Consider the following 16,537-nt stretch of genomic DNA (forward strand, 5'->3'; position numbering starts at 1 on the left):
TTGTGTAGATGTGGTTTTAATCAGAAACCAAAACCAAGAGCTTCGCTGTCCAACTGGTTTTTCTATCCATCACGACAGTCCAGATAGGAAATTTCACAACCATTACAATTGTTAAATGTCAAGTTGTGTAATATATATGTGACATGAACTTAAATTTATCAGATGTAATCCTTTGGTTGTGTCATAGAGTTAAATGATGTTTAAATCCCATTAGAGGAATATCTTACCATAGGTAACATTTTGTTGCATTAAGTGGTTGCATCATAGCTTTTCAGAGTTAATGGGCCCATATCTTGACAGTTTATCATGTACAGTCTTAAGCATTTAGTAAAAGTCTGTTTGCAGCGGGACCAGCTACACTTTGCTGTTTACATAGTACTTAATTTGAATACAGACTGCAAAGAGGTTATATTTAGTCAGTAAAATGATTACTGGTGTGTTTTTTTTTTTGTCATAATGTAAATTGAACTAATCAGATTATTTATTATTATTATCATTACTAGGATGTTCCCTAGAGGTTAGCATTACTGTCCATGGATGCTAATAATCTATAACTGCTCATGAAAGAGGGGTCGATAATGTTAACATTGGCCCTCTACTTTGGTACGCTCTAGAACGGAGTGTCTCTTTATTCTATGGTATCATCACATTGATCTAACATACTATACAATGCAGTTGTACCCTGTTCAGCAGCACCACCCTCCACACCTCTCAACTGCTTGACAGAACCATAGTTTGATTGATTTGTTTTAGTAAGACGTGTATCACAGTGATGCCCCCGTATCATTATTTAGCTTGCAAAAATCTCAGTAAGGTGTCTTGTAAATCACCTTGGGGGTGTTATGTGGTCACAAATACAGTGTTTTTAGATATAAACGTGTTCATGTCTCACCACATTTTACAAAAATAAGATTTATACAAAAATGCAGTTGTTTGGGAGCGCATTCCGCTATCTTGGATTATTTTATTCGACCAACCAACCCATGTACGCCACGCTGCCATCACTCAGAATGACTGACAATTGTCAGTCGTTCTGTCACATCACAGCATTTATTTTGGCCCCACCTGCTAGCCGGAATAGCAACAGCTTGTCTCCTGTTGCTGTAAAACACCCACTGATTGAAAATTAATGGGAACTGGTCACAGCTTGTGTTGTGTAATAATGACAATAACATTATTCTATTCCGGGCCTTATGGTTGATTATTGGCCCTTCATCTATTGATAGCAGCCCATAGATGGAGGGCCAATAATCAACCATAGGGCCCTCCAAAATCATGTAACTGTACAATTCCTATGTTTAAGTGCTGGGGGACGCTAAGTTCTGGCACCCTGCTTTTTAGGTGCCATTGTCAATGACGTAATGACTCCCATTGATGCATGAGAGTAGATTAATTACAGGAGCAGTCACTAGGTGTAGCAGTGAGGTGAAGTTTTGGGCTTTTCTCTCCATATTTATATTTATTTCATTTTAAATGTTCAGTTTCACTGTAGCTCTGTATCCCTGTGGATACAGGCTCGGTCTACATGCGTCTGAATCTTGCACTGTATGAATAGTAAACAAACGAACATGTGTGCTAGTGCACGTACAGACCTTGCACTGAGTCTAGTCTCCTGCAGACCCCCGGACAATGTTCAAAACATGGACGTTCCAAAGCATTCAAAACAAAATGGATATAGAGTGATGTGGCAGCAAAAGATATCAAGCTGACAACTTTAATAAAAGATGTTTTGGGAGAACAAAGAATGGAAAGAGATAAGGTTAATGCACAGTTTACCTACCTAGAGTTTACCACTTGCCTATAAAGAAAAACAGTTCAAAATGTTCAAAGCAGTGTTTTGAATTAGCCATAACAAATTTATAGTGCAGACAGCAAGTTGTAGCACCTTCCACAGGCACCTGTCCTATCTGTTCCTAGTTCTTTTCTGTATTTTATCTTGAATTTGCCTACATACTGGGCATCATGTTTCTCCCTCTGGCTTCTGGCTGAACTCTGCTCATTAGCTGTTATTTTCTTTACAAATTCACGTGACGTGTGATGTGTCTGTCTGTGTGTGTAATCTCTGTGATGGGCTGGTGGCCTGTCCAGAGTGTACCCCTCCTCTCCTCCAGTGACTGTTGGAATAGGCTCCAGCCCATCTGTGCCCCTTAACTGAAATAAGCAGGTTCAGACAAAAGGAGATAGCTCAATGGGTTTAAGAGTTGGACTGCCAATATGTAGACCAGGGTCTGGATCTCGATCACACCAACTGCGTCCTTGGACAAGACAGTCTGCATTGTCCCTGTCGACCCAGCTGCAAATGGGTTCCAGCCTTGGTTGAGGAAGTAACCTGTGCTGGATTGTTGTCCCTTCCAGAGGGAGTTATAGACTCTCAACCACTTCACGATGCAGAATTTGGGGATAAAGACCAGAACCAACAGGCCTCAGGGCCTATGTACATAGGACTTTGGACTCTGAAAATCTGCTCAAGCAGTATGTCTTAATGGTGTTATTCCAAAGTGATGGACCGGGCTGTACATACTGGTACCAAGGTGCTCAGAAAACGCCTCACGATCTGATGCCTTCAGGTATTTTATACGTTCACACTGTAGATGACGGCGCACACTGTACTGTGTCTGCAGCCTGGCCGTCTCAACCTCATTTCATTAAAAGAAAGGACTGATGAGAGTTCGTGGAGGGCGTGTCCATCCGAAGAGGAGAGAGGATAGCCTGGTGGGACGATAGTGAGTTTTGCTTGTTGATTAGTTCAGCAGATGTCTGGACGCCTGCCGGCAGGAATGCAGATGAGATCGCCTGCATGTGCCGCGGGGCCCCCTCTGGTCTGTTCCACAGCACACCGGGTTTCAGCACCATGGACAGCACTTTAACTCTGTCTTTATCATTCTCTCCTTTTCCCCTCATTTTCTCCTCTTTAATTCTTTCCACTCTTCCTCCCATGCTCTGCTGCACTCTGGCAGTGACACTCACAGAGCCGTTTCTAGGTCACGAGGGCTTTATATGAATAATAAACAGCTGTCTGCTTTAAAGAGAATTATTTATAGAGCCTTGAGTGAGACGCACGTGGTCTTTTTGTTTCTTAAGTATTTTCTCTTTTGTCTTTTTGTATCATCTTTTCTTTTCATTCCTGCTTTCATTTCCTGACATTCAGTGTCTTTTTTGTGTGCCTGTTTTGTCAAATTTAACTGAACAGTTATCTGTAAGAGTTCAGGTCGAGTCTGGCAGGATGCGTTGGTGCTGCCTTGAATTTGGGATGGCAACCACCCAGGCAGACAACGGTCCATCCCCAACCCTGGACTGTAACATCTATCTGCTGCAGCCAGGTGAAATGTGGACATCCCCTTGGTATTCTCCATTGACCGTCATCCTCAGCTATCAGGGACCTGAACGCTGGATCATGCAGAGAGAAACATGCTGCATGTTCAAAATGTCGATGCTGACGCTCCCTCGCAGTGCAAGTGATGCTCCTTGTCTTAGTCTCCCTAAGTAACCGCTCCTTTGATAAAAAAAAAAAAACACTAAACACTAGACACTAAAGACTTGGACCTTTGTTCTTCTGTAAAGTTAGCAGCATCACCAAACACCTCTGTCCAACAACCTCATGATTACATCAGCTCCTCTCAGGCAGCTCTCATTCTCAAACACAGAGGACCCAGACACATGAACGTCATTGTCGAGACAAGTGGATGTCTCTACAAGTTCGACACTTTCACCACTTAATACACACACACACACACACACTTCTGATGGCCGAGTCCAGGACGTCATTGAGAGCTCGGATCTTAGTCGGGTCCAGAATAATCACAATCCCAGACACTCCATTTCCTCACTCAGCTCCTCAAGTGCTGCAAACAGGCTGTCCACTGATTGTGCCTCTGAGATTTGTGATGTGAATTTACATACAGATGATCTCACATAAACTCACCCTGGAACCTTTCACACCGATTCTGCCGAGGACTTTTGCACACGTCACAGCCCACACATCAGTGCTGTCCTGAAATCTGCATCTTCCACAGCAGCAGTAAACTCATTTCCAATGTGAACTGCTGTTATGGAGGAAAGACTGAGTGGAAAAAAGGCAAAAGACTAAAAATGCACCCTGCGATAGATGGCTGTTCTGTCCAGGGTGTAACCCCGCCTCACTCCCTGTGTCTGCTGGGATAGGCTCTTTGTACAACCCCAAATCAGAAGTTTGGACATTATAGAAAATGTAAAAATTAATGCACACCGAGCCTTACAGTTACTTTGACTTCATTTTCATTGTGGACAAAATAAACCCAAGATATTTCATATTTTATGTGGTCAACTTCATTTAATTTGTCCATTCCTGCATTTAAAGCCCACAACACATTCCAAAACAATTGGGATGGGGGCAGTTTATTCTAAATATCTGGATTAAATCATCATGTTTACAGCCAGATTTCATGAGAAAAGTCGTGATGAATACATGAACATTTCCAAGTCATTAAATATGTCTTGGACTTCATTTACAGCAATCATTAAGAAATACATACTACATATTGTACTGTATGGTAAATCTGTGTCAAGTAGGTAGTTCTCAAAATAGTGAGGGAAGCCAACAAGACTCCCAGATGACTCTGAAGGAGCTATAGTTGTGTGTAGTTGTGGTTGGAGAGAATTTTGTCTGTTGCATCCCCATTCACAGCTTCACTCTGGAGAGGAGTACAGATGGACTGTAAAACATGAAAAAAGATGAAGTCTATTCTCTGGTTTCTCATGTTCTGGCAAACTGCAGCTGAAATTTCACATTCTTTTAAAGAATATCCTCCTCTGTACCACTTCATCGTGAAGCTGTACTCATATTGTCATGTGCAGTCATATATGATTTGCTCTTTGACATTGATCTGGCTCATCTCTGCCAAATATCCTTCACTGAGTGCTGAGAGTCGAAGTTAAGGAGCTGTGCTTCCGTAACTGAGGCTGTGAGGACTAGAGAAGACACATCTTAATTATACTGTGGTGTGTGTGTGTGTGTGTGTGTGTGTGTGTGTGTGTGTGTGTGTGTGTGTGTGTGTGTGTGTGTGTGTGCGTGCGTGCGTGTGTGTGTGTTGGGGGGGGTGAGCGCCCTTTACACAAATGAATCCTTTATGTTTTTCATAACCTCTACATGGATAAGAACAAATGGCTCAAGTTTAACACACAGACGTGCACAGCAGGAGACTGTGACCACCTGAGGCAGCTGGCCAGGTCCCGTGTTCAACCAGGAGTCACTTGAGGCACAGATACTTGAACTTCTGCCCTCTGTTTATTGTGAAACAGAAGGTGCCCCATTTGCCTTCATTTATTTAAATGGACTTTAATCACTCAGAACGACTTCATGAAGTAGTGGAGATGACTGAATTTTAGTCATCATCACCGAGAAATTGCTTTTGTGTACATATGTGTGTGTGTGCTATCTTGGCAACGATTGTGTGTTTCAAGGCAAAAGTTGGTCCACCAGGTACTTCACAGAAGACATTGGACAGGTTCGACATTGGGTTGCGTTTCATTCTGATTGTTTGCCACCAGGGGGTTGAGTCTCTAGAACATTATGCCACATGTACGTCATGGATCGTGATGGAATCCACTCCTTGCATAAGTCTGAGTTTGGGCTTTGGCAGGTTCGGGTCTGCATTGCACTGATTACTGGGTAAATCTGTCTTTATGAGGTCCTTGAGCCAGTCCGTCAGCGGGGAGGAAGATTGTCTCTTGATCGATTCCCGGACAGGATGGTGGACGCACAGAAAATCTACATCCAGAGTCATCTTCCATGGGTTTTGTTTAACGTGGGAATGTAGTTCCACTTCAACAAACACACGGTCTTTGACAGATCCCATAGCCTGGTCCGATGGCTGGGAAATACCAGACGATTGGGCTCTGAGGACCTGCTGCAGCCTTAATCCTCCATCATAGCTCTTGGTTGCCAATCACCTTTTCCACCTAATTTGCCATTGAGGACTTCTTGCTTCACCAGAGTCCTATTAGCTGTCTCGTATTCAGGGTTCCTATTGGACCTTCATGGTTACCATAGTGGCTACGAGACACACAAGGTTCCCATCCCCTATTTGATCTGTTACCCAGGTGTCACGATGCGGACAAGGGGTTGGATTTTGACACCCGTCAAAAAGAAGTAAGGAACAAGGATCCGACCTTCTTTTCGGCAATATCTGTAGAAGTAACGCAATGCTCAAGAACTGTTTTCGACTATACGTTATGGAAGTACTACAATGACGAGGCCAATTAATTTGGTTTTGCATCACGTTGAAGTCTTTGTTGTTTGACAGCAATGTTTCATTTCAGTGTTTTGTTGACTTGAAGCAGTGTTCATGTTGAGAGTTGTCCGCAAACTCCTGGAAAGTGCCACTGTGAGTCAGTCAGTCCGAGGTCAAAGTCCATCATCCTGTAGGCGAACAGCAGTTTCTCTCCATGAGTGAAGTCCTTTGTAATCTGTTGACACTATCAGATGCCATGCTGACAAGCTAGTCTTGACGCTGCACTTGTAAATTATGTTCTGCTCCTGTGCCATATCAATCAAAATAGTTTGGATCATATAAGAACACTACTTTATTTCATAAATGCATTTCAGCACAAGTGACAGATTGTCAAAAAGTGCCCACAGCGATGCTGGCACTGCAGCTTATTTTTAGAATGTTCTGTCTTAGGTTGATGTAAAACTAGCATCTGTTGCCAGAAGGAGAAGGGAAACCAGGGTTTTGACAGTGTGCTCTTCCCGAAACTGTTCAATACAGAGCCTTAATACTAAAACAGACCACAATCATATGATAAATTCACATCTAAAACCTGATATATTGTGTACAAAATCTTGGCTTTTGCGGTTTTTGGACAGCTCAACCTTTAACCCATGATATCCTGCATGGTACAGATGCTGGATGATTGTGGCCCTGTCCTATAGGGACTTCACCACACTAAAAATGGTAAAGTTGGAGCTTATCGACTGGCACCGCAACATACACGCTTTGGCATGATGGTTCATAACTGACACTGAAATATTATTTGAAGTCGAGTAGGATTCATCATTTTGACATTGTAATATTTTTATCCATAGATGCACATTATGAAAATGACCTGTGCTAGTTAAGCTTTGATTGAATGTGCATCCAGAAAGTCTTCACAGCACTTCACTTTTTCCACATTTTGTTATGTTACGACCTTATTCCAAATGGAGTAAATTCATTTTTTTCCCCTTAAAATTCTACTCACAACACCCCATAATGACAACATGAAAAATAGTTTTTTGAAATTTTTGCAAATTTGTTAAAAATAAAATTTAAGGAATCACATGTATATAAGTACTAACACTTTGTTGATGCACCTTTGGCAGCAATTACAGCCTCAAGTCTTCTTGAATATTATGCCACACGTTTGGCGTACCTATCTTTGGGCAGCTTTGCCCATTTCCTCTTTGCCAGCACCTCTCATCAAGTGGATTCCCCATCCAGTGCTAAGCAATGCTAAGTGTAATGCCTTGATTTATCAAGGGATTTTCTCCAGGACCTATTGTCCATTTTTATCCTAATATAAGTTTTATAGTTTTTCTGAGTCCCCTACCTGACATACCCACCTTCTGTCTTTGAAATAAAAGGCATGTGGTTGTGAATGCATCCTTTGATGTCATTTTAATGCAAAAATATGTGGCTTAATTAGAATCTGACCCCCCCAATGCCCTATAATCTACAAATATGTGAAATGGAGCAAATCTGAGAGCATGGTGAATTAGTTTTTTTTTTTTTTTAAAAAAAGAATGATTTCATATAAAATGACCCAGTTTTTTGTTGCAACCCAGATCCAATGAAGTTGGGACATTGTGTGCAATGTAAATAAAAACAGAATACAATGATTTGCAAATCCTCTTCAACCTATATTCAATTGAATACACCACAAAGATAAGATATTAATGTTCAAACTGATAGACGTTTTTGTTTTTGTGCAAAAATCTGCTCATTTGAAATGTATGCCTGCAACATGTTTCAAAAAGTTGGGACAGGGGCAACAAACGACGGGGAAAGTTGATGAATGCTCAAGAACACCTGTTGGGAACATTCCACAGGTGAACAGGGTAATTGGAAACAGGTGTCATGATTGGTATAAAAGGAGCATCCCAAAGGCTCAGCCGTTCACAAGCTGGTGCCGAGGATCACCACTTTGTCAACAACTGCGTGAAAAAATAGTCCAATAGTTTAAAAACAATGTTTCTCAACATTCAGTTGCAAGGAATTTAGGGATTCCATCATCTACAGTCCATAACATAATCAGAAGATTCAGAGAATCTGGAGAACTTTGGCCAAAAACCAACATTGAATGCCCGTGACCATCGATCCCTCAGGCGGCATTGCATTAAAAACCGACATCATTGTGTAAAGGACCCTTACCGCGTGGGCTCAGGAAGACTTCAGAAAACCATTGTCAGTTAACACAGTTCATCGCTACAACTACAAGTGCAAGTTAAAACTCCACCATGCAAAGTGAAAACCATACATCAACAACATCCAGAAATGCAGCCGCCTTCTTATGTGGCGCATTATGAAGTGCAAAATATGACAACGGAGACCCCGGACTGTTGAACAACTGAAGTTGTACATCAAGCAAGAATGGGAAAAATTCCACCTGCAAAGCTTCAACAATTAGTGTCCTCAGTTCCCAAATGCTTATTGAGTGTTGTTAGAAGGAAAGGTGATGCAACACGGTGGTAAACATACCACTGTCCCAGCTTTTTTGAAACGTGTTGCAGGCATCCATTTCAAAATGAGCAAATATTTGCACAAAAACAATACAGTTTATCAGTTTGAACATTAAATATCTTGTCTTTGTTGTGTATTCAATTGAATATAGGTTGAAGAGGATTTGCAAATCATTGTATTCTGTTTTATTTACATTTTACACAACATTCCAACTTCATTGGAAATGGGGTTGTATTTCAGAATGATTTGGTTGATCAGGATCACTGCCTGGTGGAACCACCTCTTCAGGTATTCAGATGGGACCTCCATCATGATCAGCAGAAGCTGCAGAAAGAAAGCATCAGCCAACACTATAGAGCCGTCATGAAAATAGATTTCCTGCATCTTTTTTATAATACATTCAGGGATTGAGGTTTGGAAAAGAAATAACTTGTTAATCTATCAGGGTTTTTTGCAGGAGATTACAAAGAGGACAGCAGAACACTGTAGATTATTGAAGATTATGACTGAAAACATCCATGTAAAACTCTTCACCAAACTCATTCTGATGATATGCGTATGAATGTGGTGTGTGAGAACCGTTTATTTCGCACAAAGTCCCAGTGGTACCCAAGGATCCACAGAAAGGACCAAACACAGAAGATAACCAGTGGTTTCCGTTGGTCACTGTCTGGTATCCAAGTCTCACTACTGGCAATGATCGGTAAACACCTGTGACCAGTGACCTCATGACTCCATAAGATCTTCCCAGGTGTGTCTTGATCTCAACGCCAAAGATGCAGAGACGTGTATGTCAGTGCCGAGATAAGAGACCATTTTGACAAGTTCAAGACTTTCACCACATACAAATACACTTCTGTTGGGTGAGTCCAGCAAGTCATTAAAAGCCAGAATCTTTAGTTTTATCTAAGACAGTCACAAACCCAGACGCAGGTTCAAGTAGTTCAGTAAACATTTCCTCACCAGCAAAAGCGCCTAAGTCTCTAGTTTACAGAACCCAGTCCATGCAAGCATCGAACTGTGTAGGAACCAGAACACAACCCTGATGAACACCAATATGATGTCCATCAACTAGTCAGGGATCCCGCAATTCTCAGAGTGTCCCAAAGAGCAGTCTGGTCAGTCAAATCAAACGCTTTACAAAAAGCTTCACTCTGTGTTGGAATGAGTTTTGTGATGAACGTGTCAGTCTCTTCCTTTTTAAAAAAGTGGTTTTAATCTTTACAGTATATTTCTCAAACCTGTAGCCCGACACTTACATTTGGACTGTGAGGCACATAACATGTCCGTCATTTATCATTAATTACAGCCGTTAAGGCGGCTGACACAGTCCAAAGTTCCAAACTCCACAATTGGTACACAAGATTGATTGCAGTTGCAGTATCAGTTCTTCAGTGTGCAGGACCAGTCTAAGTTTGGACACACATCCCCATTCAAATGAATGAGGACGTGTGTGTCGCACTCCCAAGTGTCTTCTGGCAAACTGTCACTAAAATGTCATGTTTTCTTTTTAAAAAGGTCCCTTTTTTTTGCCCCACTCCACTGTGAAGCTGTGACAGCTGGTGCAGCTGTCAAATGTTGCACTATGCATAAATTCTCACTTGTCTCCTTGCACAGTCAGTTTTTTCTTTCCATTTTTGCTAATAATTTTGATCCCAGCTGTGTACCGAGTTTGGCATTTTACTGAAGCTGTGTGGTTTCCTGAGAAATGTAGTTCTATATTCATAGACAGTAGCACTGAGTGCGTGTGTGCGTGTGTCAAGGATTACGAGCAGAGTTCGTTCCAGATGACCTCATGGTGCTTCAGCCTGAAGCATTAGTCTGGCCTTTGTCTGACTTTCTGCTGACCTCATCGTTCCTCTCCGTTTTCTGTCGACTCACACTTGGCTCCTTGATCCCTTTTTCTGTCTCGGTGCCAGACTGCGTTTTTCTCTGCTGCGGACATCCCTGAGCCAGTCAAACGCTCCCCTCAGGCAAAGGAGGCGGGGCTTCTCCTCTTTCATTAAATAGCCATAAAAGGATAAAAACTGTTAGTGTCACAGTCACAAACTCCATCTGAGGGGAATATTTGCAGTAATGACATATATATATATATACACAGTAGTGTTCAGAATAATAGTAGTGCTATGTGGCTAAAAAGATTAATCCAGGTTTTGAGTATAGTTCTTATTGTTACATGGGAAACAAGGTACCAGTAGATTCAGTAGATTCTCACAAATCCAACAAGACCAAGCATTCATGATATGCACACTCTTAAGACTATGAAATTGGGCGATTAGTAAAAAAGTAGAAAAGGGGGTGTTCACAATAATAGTAGTGTGGCATTCAGTTAGTGAGTTCGTCAATTTTGTGGAACAAACAGGTGTGAATCAGGTGTCCCCTATTTAAGGATGAAGCCAGCACCTGTTGAACATGCTTTTCTCTTTCAAAGCCTGAGGAAAATGGGATGTTCAAGACATTGTTCAGAAGAACAGCATAGTTTGATTAAAAAGTTGATTGGAGAGGGGAAAACTTATACGCAGGTGCAAAAAATTATAGGCTGTTCATCTACAATGATCTCCAATGCTTTAAAATGGACAAAAAACCAGAGACGTGTGGAAGAGAACGGAAAACAACCATAAAAATGGATAGACGAATAACCAGAATGGTCAGCTCCAGGATGATCAAAGACAGTCTGGAGTTACCTGTAAGTGCTGTGACAGTTAGAAGACGCCTGTGTGAAACTAATTTATTTGCAAGAATCCCCTGCAAAGTCCCTCTGTTAAATAAAAGACGTGCAGAAGAGGTTACGATTTGCCAAAGAACACATCAACTTGCCTAAAGAGAAATGGAGGAATATTTTGTGGACTGATGAGAGTAAAATTGTTCTTTTTGGGTCCAAGGGCCGCAGACAGTTTGTGAGACGACCCCCAAACTCTGATTTCAAGCCACAGTTCACAGTAAAGACAGTGAAGCATGGTGGTGCAAGCATCATGATATGGGCATGTTTCTCCTACTATGGTGTTGGGCCTATATATCGCATACCAGGTATCATGGATCAGTTTGGATATGTCAAAATACTTGAAGAGGTCATGTTGCCTTATGCTGAAGAGGACATGGCCTTGAAATGGGTGTTTCAACAAGACAAATGTTGCCTTATGCTGAAGAGGACATGGCCTTGAAATGGGTGTTTCAACAAGACAATGACCCCAAGCACACTAGTAAACAGGCAAAATCTTGGTTCCAAACCAACAAAATTAATGCCTCGCAGATGTGAAGAAATCATGAACTGTGGTTATACAACTAAATACTAGTTTAGTGATTCACAGGATTGCTAAAAAAGCAGTTTGAACATAATAGTTTTGAGTTTGTAACGTCAACAGCAGATGCTACTATTATTGTGAACACCCCCTTTTCTACTTTTTTTTACTAATAGCCCAATTTCATAGCCTTAAGAGTGTGCATATCATGAATGCTTGGTCTTGTTGGATTTGTGAGAATCTACTGAATCTACTGGTACCTTGTTTCCCATGTACCAATAAGAAATGTACTCAAACCTGGATTAATCTTTTTAGTCACATAGCAATACTATTATTATGAACACTACTTACTCACATGTACACTCATGTTTCTGGGTATATCAGGGTCTGTACCAGATAACGGTCTTATCAAAGCACCGGTGTAAGACAGACGTAGCTCCAGAGTAAGTGTAGTTGTGATGTGATGAGTCACCAGTTGATGCTACAGGCTAAACAAAGATTCTACATTCCTGATCTGACTCTGCGTCAGCCGAGCGCTGATAGAACAGATCTTGAAAAACAAAAATGATTTTATTTTCTCCACTGGTTGCGTTCACAGACACATCAATGACGTTGGTGCTGAATTGACGTGTGCTGAATACAGTGACCCTCATAGGTCACTGAACACAACCTCATCAGTGAAAAATAAACAGTGTAACATCGTTAAATGAGGAAACACCACCTCATAATCACACCCGTGTACAGAGTACTCAAACCACTCTGGAAATCTAAGCCTAGAAAAATCACCTTCCAGCTGCCACTCTGATCAGATCTGCCCGTCTCTCACACAGCACTGTTTTACTGTCACTGTTTTGAACTTTTGATTTATTTATTGACTTCTGCTAATACAGTTGTTGACACCCCTAAATTTTGCATACACCTTAAAAACGTACAGGACGTGCACAGACTGCAGCCTTTAAAGATGACATCAAAACACTGTGATCATCATTTGTTCATCTGTGTTTTAATATGTTTCAACACCAGAGGGCGTTTCTATCCAAGCACTTGCTAACTTCTTGATTTCCCTTTTGTCACAGCTTGAGATGTCTAACTTTTGATCCAGGCCAGTGTTCCAAACAGGTCTTTCTTTCAAAGGGTTTCAAATGTTTTGAAGCAATGTTTCAACTTTTTCATCAATGTTCTAGTGTCATTGAAAAATTGTGGCACCACACCCACTCACACTTTCTGTTCATTCTTCAGTTGTGCTTTTACTTTACCGTTCTGCTGTGTATTTTGTCCTGTATTTGTCCACATGGTGGGCATCATGTTTTTCCCTGCAGTTACTTGCTTATTAGCTTAATGGAACACACAATTTAACTACTTTGTCACTAGATTTAGCCACGTTTTGACATGCCCTAGCGACTAAAAATCGTAGTGACAAATCTAGTAACGTCTGTTTCACACAAACTGATTATGGTTATGATTAGGGTTAAAAATATTGACTGAAACTTGACAATGTCACAAAAATGTGACTCATTTTGCGATCTGTTTGCTTCCCCACCCCCAGTATGTGAAACTGTTCTGCTGTGTTGTTGTTGTTCTTCAATAACTTTGCCAACTTTATAATATATTCTTATTATGAAAATCAGACCATGTGTCAATTCTGTGCTTAAAATTCTGAATAATTCTGAGCAGGACTGTGACTCGTTGAGCGAGGCTCGGTCCAGCTGGAGGGCCACAAGTGAACACCATGATTTTTAATTATTGTTTTGTTGTTATGTTGTTTCATGAAGATGTGCACAAATAACTGTAATATGCACACGTTTTATAAATCATGCTTTAAATGCAGACGTTGAAGTGGAAAAACTGTTTGTTGTTCTGACTGTCCTTTGTTTGTTTGTTTGTGTACAGGGCCTTGTAACACATATGAAGATGACAGTAATGATTTGATATTGTCAGCAACCGGAGGTACGTCACGTCTCTGACACAGTAATTATTTTGTGTTTGTTCGTCCCGGTCCATCACTCCGTTCATGCTGTCTGTTCTGTTTTTCTGCTTCTTTTTGCTCCCTGTTCGTTTCCACGCTGATCTGGCGTGTGGAGTGCGGCGCCATTCGCTAATGCAGACCTGCTGCAGTTTTAATGAGCTCTGCAGGTTCTGCTGCAGCTTTGGGACGATTTTCATGTTTTGTTTTTTTTTAGTCTCCTGATTGAGTGGTGGTTCCATTATTACTGCAGTTAATTGACATCACCACACAATCGTTTGGCAGGCTCTTCCATTTTTTAAAGCACAGCCACAAACATCAACACTTCCTTTCTGCTATAACTCAGTAATTTCATTTTGCTGCTGCTGCTGGTTAATGGTCAGGTTAGTGTTACTTTCCTGTTGTGTACTTTACAAATTAGCACATAAAAAGCCTGCTGCTAATTTCTAGTCTGTTTACTTTTGAAATCTGTTCTTTTTAAGTGTCAAAAAGCGGTTCACAGTGGCAGCTAGCATGAGGCTGAAAAGCAAAAAAAAAAAAAAAAAAAAAACAGAAAAACTCTAGCCTTGACCAAATCAAGTATTTGGTACTTTGGTACATTGATGACAAAGGAAACCTCAGGATGATAGATGACAAGAGTGGTGTGTGGTAGAAGGGTTCATCCCCTGGCAAACAAAACTCCACACAGGTAGCCAGATCAAGAACACAGTCCATGATTTAGCATGTCTATGTCACAATGTTTTGGGGCCTGACCTGATGTTCTGTGGCACGTGGTCTACAGTGTAACGCAGATATGTTTTGGGCATGTCTACCTCATTTTTACTTTTTATGCAACTTGTAATCTGAGCGTACAATAGAGCACAGGAAGCAGAGGGACTTGTCTTTAAAAAAAAAAGGGGCCTCTTAAATAATCATGGGCGTGTTTTCAGCATAGCATGAAACAAACCAATTAGGCATCGTCTGTCATCCCCCTTTTAGAGCTGCCGTCTACACACACACACTGCTATTTAGAAAGTAGACTCAAGTAAGAGGTTTTTCTGGCCTATTCATGTATTTTAGCTAACATGTCCAGGGCTGTACAGTGTGAGCGTTTTGCTCGCATATTGCGCCTAAAATTTGATTGTGCGAGGAAAAAAAATAAAACGGGCGCACGTGTGCGAGAATGTATTTCAACCCTTTCATTCTCATTTTGCTCCTAAATAAATACAGTGGTCCCTCGCTATAACGCGGTTCACCTTTCACGGCCTCGCTGTTCGCGGATTTTTTTTAGTCCATTTTGCATGCTTTTTTTTACAGTGCATTGTGTTCCGCGGCCTCATCAAGCAGCCGGTCGCGACACCGCGAAGGGAGAGCACGCGCATTGTGTTCTGCGTGTCTGTTTATAAGAATCTTCTTGCCCAGAAGAAAAAAGAGCGCCAACAACTACCCATAACTGTGTTCTACACTCGGAAAAAAGACACCTGCAGCGAGGTGTGAGTCAGTGGAAAAAGACGTGACAGCGCAGCGGTGCCGGGACGAAGAGGCGCGATCAGAGGAACTGTGAAATACTGGTCAGTCACTATTAATCATTTCTTATGTGTCCAACCTCGTATGTTGATCGTTAAAATTAAATTTGTTAGTTCTAAAAGCCATCATAATTATTTATAGGAAAACGTTCTATTTTTATTTCTCAAACAAATGTTTGGGCCTGAAAACAGGTTGGTCTTATTTTTCTACTCAGGTTTGAACTTTGAGAGTGTTTACACACGAGACAGAAGTGAGAAAATGTTCATGCCTGATTGAGAAAAGTGTATAAAGTGTATAGTGCATGTGTGTGTGGAAAAGGTACTCTCTGTACAGTATGTGTCTTTGCGTTAATAATAAAATTGTATCAAGAAATTTCACAGTGCTCCTAAATTTTTATCTGTGCTCCTAAATTTTTTCATTTAGGAGCACCTGTGCTCCTAGTGAAAAAGCTAAGCATACAGCCCTGATGTCAGATCACATAGTGTCAAGAAACCACCAAAGCTTCCTGAGGTGAAGCAATGAGGCCGTTTTTGTATTGTGTTTACATTTATTCAGTGGTTGTTTTTGATGTAGTTTCATTGTACATTCAAACCTGCTTATGGAAGGTGTGCCTGATTATTGCACTGTTTAAATACAACAAATCTACTGTGCTTGACTTCAGACCAGATTTTGTTGGTCTATGGTGAAGCAGTTTCTGCATCCACTTGATACCAAATCACCGTCACTGCTGAACACCATACCTCATTTATAGACCACCACGCCCATGGGGCACAGAGGAGTACTGTTATACTCAGTATTTCCATTACGTGTGCCCTGGGTTGAAACCATAACTGCATTTGGTGGAAACTACCAATGATGGGGCCCCAAACAATTAATCAAAAGCAACTCGATGTCTTCTGCATGGATGAATGAGATCATTCATCAGCTCCATCACACCACACCATGGAACCACCCTGGGTCCTGGATGGCAACCACACAGGCAGACAGCTAATCCATCCCCAACCCTCGTAACTAACCGTCTGTCTGCCACAGCCAGGTGAAACGTGGGCGTGTCCGCTGCCTTCTCCACCAGCTGAGGTCTTCAGCAGTGAAGTACCTGCGTACTGGATCATGCACAGAGAAACACACCAGAC

General features: G+C 41.4%; 1 protein-coding gene across 6 annotated transcripts in view; it reads left to right on the forward strand.

The window, feature by feature from the left end:
• dbn1 (drebrin 1) overlaps positions 1-16,537 on the forward strand; it is a 356,842-nt gene that overhangs the window by 237,789 nt on the left and 102,516 nt on the right. For all 6 annotated transcript variants that reach the window (XM_034177848.1, XM_034177845.1, XM_034177847.1 and 3 more), the window contains exon 2: positions 13,826-13,882. The gene's annotated coding sequence lies outside the window, so the exon portion shown is untranslated. The remainder of the gene's footprint in view (positions 1-13,825; positions 13,883-16,537) is intronic.

Source organism: Thalassophryne amazonica, chromosome 9, assembly GCF_902500255.1.
Source record: "Thalassophryne amazonica chromosome 9, fThaAma1.1, whole genome shotgun sequence".
NCBI lineage: Eukaryota > Metazoa > Chordata > Actinopteri > Batrachoidiformes > Batrachoididae > Thalassophryne > Thalassophryne amazonica.